Genomic DNA, 4,676 nt, shown 5'->3' with positions numbered 1-4,676 from the left:
TGAACCGGGGGTCCCGGTTTCGAATCCTGTGGAAGACTGGGATTTTTAATTTCGGGAGCTTTAGAGTCCATCTGAGACCACCCAGTTCTAATGGGTACCTGAAAAAAAGTAAAGGCGGTTGGTCGTTGTGCTGACCACATGGCATCCTCGTTAATCGTAGGCCATATAAACAGATGAATTTTGCATCATCTGCCCCATAGATCACAAGGTCTGAAACGGGAACTAAAAAATAAATATATTTGTCAATGAACAGAATACAGCCTTTGTCCCTTTTTTAAAAAGAAAATTCAAAAATCGATATAGAAAAAGAGATTAAAATATAAATAAAGCTTTAAAAAAAATGTGACTCACAGAAACCCATTCTCTAGTAGCACTAGGGAAGAAGGAGTATTTGTACAAATATTATTAGTATTAGTATTGTTAGAATGGGTTGCCTGAATCAGCCAGGAAATCTAATTACTTAGCAGAGTTTATGTCTCAACATACACGTCTAGATTAACACATGGATATAAGTAGGACGTCATTATCCTGCGAACGAACGTCTGTAACTTATAATACAAGATAAAATAAGTGCGCACAATACGGGATCACTTTCAATAAGCAATCACTTGTTAATATTAACTTTTTTACCTCCCGGGTTATCTCCTAATCTAATTTACATATTTCTTAGTTTCCTAACACTAATATAAGTAAAAATAGAACGATAAAAGGAGATAAACTCTGTGTAATGTAATATTCAAGGGAGAGAAACCTTTTTTTTTTTTTGCGAAAAAGTTTATTCAAACCGCAACAATAAACTCCCCCTGGCGCGCCAAGAGCACTTCTGCTCGATTCCCAGAGTGAGTTCCGGAACCTAGCCGTGTTTATATAGCACGTTTTGATTGGCGGCTTGAGCGCCATCTCGCGGTGATCGCGTTGGTTGGATGTACCGAATTCTTGGGAATCCATGACCCGGTGAAGGTCCCTTGGTGAAAGCGTGGAATTCACTTTGATCTGACCGCTCCATTTTTTTAGTGCAGTCACGTTCCACCCCTGACTCTTCCACGAACGTCAGCCATATATTACACAAATAATGTCATTTTGGGTGGCTTTACTGTTCACAATAGGGCCGTGGTGGCTGAGTGATAAATCGCTTTCTTTTCCAAGCGAGGTGTCTAGAGCTCGAGTCCTTGACTCTTTTGGCTCCTCTAATCTGTAGGCGTAGTTTAACAATCTTTTATTTGCGTTTCAAACCACGAATGCCGTCATATTTGTTTTATAATGCCGTTTTATAAAATGTTTTTCTAAACAGCCAGACTTTCTTTATAAAACAAATAAATTGGCTTATTATCTTGTTCCTTCTTTTCAGGGTAGATGCTACATTTAGAGTCCCATTTCATTAACTCATCAACGCACAATTGTTAAAAGGTCATGGTACCAATCCATCAGAGAAAAAAAAAATATTTTGGGGGTGGGGGGATTTTCTACACTTTGTGCCGACGTTTCGTTGGGCCGGATGGAACCACGTCGCGAGACGGTTCTGGCCCGCGGGCCGTAATTTGGGCATCACTGACGTAGGCTATTTAAAAACAAATGACCAATTAGCTTGCATCAATACATTTAGAGTTGCTACCCTTTAGATATGTAATTCGGAACTGTGAGCTTGCAATTTTAGCGTCCTTGACATTGCTAACTTTCTTTTTGAAAATCTCTCCACATTTTTTTTCTTTTCATTTATTGTTAAGTTTAAAATACAGAGGGTGGGGGGTTCCTTATATGCTATATCGCACCCACATTTCTCCTTATGGCTTCTCTTCTTTTTCTAAGTTAGGTATACTGTACTTTATAAACCTCAAATAATCTAAACTGAACTTACAAAGCTATACGTGAACAAAGGGTAGATTACTGTGATAAACTTCCTTTTTAACCTCCCCATCGAGTCTTTAGTCATTTTAGAAGAAGAAAAAAAAACAGAAGAAAAGAGAATTAATATTTGCATATAGAACCCGCAAAGAAGCACAGAAACTGCAGACGATCAAGCACTAGAGGGCGCTCCTTTTAGCCATGTAGTGTTTAAATAAACAATCATGGAATCCGATTCGGACTGTCGTCACTATACGAGTTCGAGCCCTCCCCGCTTACAGATTTTGTAATACTGGCCTATGAAAACAGGTTCGAGAGTTATTTGTGTGTCCGGATAGCATGTCCGCCCCTGAACATAACATTTTAAAAGGTGCAAACTAAATTGGGATGGCGCGGATGTCGAGTGGCTAACCCGAATGAAGACCTGGGATTTTGAATTTTAGGACCTTTACGTTAGTGGGGCAAAGTAAAGGCGGTTGGCCGTTGTGTTGGCCACAAGACAGCCTCGTTAACAGTTGGCCATTGGTACATCATTACCACATAGGTCGCAAGATCTGAAAGGGGAATAACTAAACTAAATGGACCTCATTCGCCAATCGTAAACAAAACAACATTTAGTCACGTGATCTTATTGATAAAACAACGAAAAAAAAAACCTGTCACGTGACAACCATCATGAATTAAACATGAGATCGTAAATTATACAGAAGAGATAGAGCACCACGTAGCCAAATGTTGTTTGTTTATGGTTGGTGAATGAGGTCCATTGGCCCAGATATAACGCATAATACGAAAGAATTTGCATAGTTCGTGGCTACGTTTCCAGCATGAGATCCCAACTATTTCAGGACCCTTTTTTTTTTTAACATTGACCAATCTTTAACAGAAGATCTGAGTCTTATTTTATAGCCTTGACCTTTCAAGAAGTAGTACTACAGATCACGTGATAGCTTTTTTTTTCTTCAAGTAATAGAGATTTCGATACACGGCGTCTATAAATAGCAAGCTTTTTCAGTGTATCCTGTATACATATTACAGATGGATTGATAAGCGAAGTATTTTTAGAAACCATATAATAATGTGTATGCACTTTTCAGCTCTTCACAATTACATTTCGTTCACTTTCGCTTGAAATTGTTATTTTATTAGCAAGCGTCCCTGACATTGATTATTTGTCTGAATATTTTCTTATCTTCTTCTTTTCATTTTCTTACGGTTTTTCTTTAGGTTCAATTATATCGCCACCACATTTCTTCAAATTGCTTTCTCTTTTTTTACTGTATTTTATGGTTTAGAACATGTAAACTTGATATTAACAAGGTTACAAAGACAGTTTGTAGGTAAAACACAAACTCAAACTCAAAATCGGGCCCCGAACTGGTCCACCCAGGCAGGTAAAAAGGCAGGTTTCAATATTTTCAGAAAGAATATCTGAACGAAAATCTATCAAAAGCAAATGACAGAGAAGAACGGAGAAAGAAGGTTTGGACATCTTGTGTGGTGCCCCAACGGTCAAGCAGACCAAGGGATAGGTGAAAATGAAGGTGAAGTTAGATGTTTGTGAACCTGGCCTAATTGATGTCTTATAATAATTATCCAATTGATGTAATTATTCTGTAAAGTAGCCTCTGCATCAGAACTTAGAAGAATGGTCTAAAATATCACGATGTCTGATTTTCAATATTTGTTTTAGTTTATGAGATATAAACGGGACGCCCCGGGACGGACGGACGCACAGACCGACAAACCACACAAAACTAATAGTGTCTATTCCTTTTTTTTTTGGGGGGGGGGGGAAGGGGGGCGGCGCTAAAAATGAAAGTGCAAAAGAAAAGAACACATTACTTTAATTTTTTAGTGATTATTTCCTAAAGTGATCATTTGATGTTTTGTCTAACTAGGTCAGTGCATTGGAGATTTGTTTAGCGAGATTTCTTTTTAAAGAGTCTCTGGAGACTTGGCTAGCTTGGACGATTGGATCTAGTGCCCTTCTCTGACACCAAAAGTTAAACGACCAAAAGTGCGTTTAGTTCATTTATCGTTGGAGAAATAAATCTTTGATCAAACAATGTTAGCTATGACCAACTCGTCTGCAACAAATACAATTACATCGTCTGCAAATAGATGTATAAATGCGCGGTGCTTCACGATTCAGCCCTTATGTGAATAGCCCATTCCTGCTCTTATGAGTCCGCGCATCAACTCATGGAGGAACTATTTTGTCAGTCTATCTCGTGAAAGCAATGCATCAACTCAGATGTTGGGGGGTGTGAAACCGGGGTAATGGGGAGAATAAGACGCCACGGGGGTGTCACGAAATGCCCCCGAGACGCCGCGGTTTCTAGGCGGAACGAATTCTAAGATAACCCCCGTCTCGGTGGAGCACATGCTGGGAAATAGCCACGTGACCCGCCCTCTCTGACACCACTCGTTGTCAAGGGGCGCGGCCAAAGTTTCCACTGGCGTAAGATTTATTGGCCAGCCGAGCTGTCATTTCAGCCAACCAATAAGAAGAGCAGATAGCTGTTTGTTTTGTCTTGGAAAAATGTTGCGCTTTTTGTGTGTAGCCAAGCCCCTATTCTTTGTTACCAATTACCGTCTGGAACTTTAAAAACTCGAACTTTCTGGTTGCGTGCAGGAGAAACGTAACAAATTTAAGTTTTGTCATGGATAGGTGATTGCAGGGCGGGGGAGTGGTGTTTGAGCGGGGGGGGGGGGGGGTCTCAAACTATCTCTTTTTAAAACAGTTCACAGATCAAGGGAGAGTTAGGATACGGCCGAATTAAAAGTCGGAGGCGGGATAGAGGGACGGTTTTTTTTTTCTTCTCTCCCTC

Source organism: Biomphalaria glabrata, chromosome 3, assembly GCF_947242115.1.
Source record: "Biomphalaria glabrata chromosome 3, xgBioGlab47.1, whole genome shotgun sequence".
Lineage (NCBI taxonomy): Eukaryota > Metazoa > Mollusca > Gastropoda > Planorbidae > Biomphalaria > Biomphalaria glabrata.
This window is presented reverse-complemented; position numbering follows the sequence as displayed.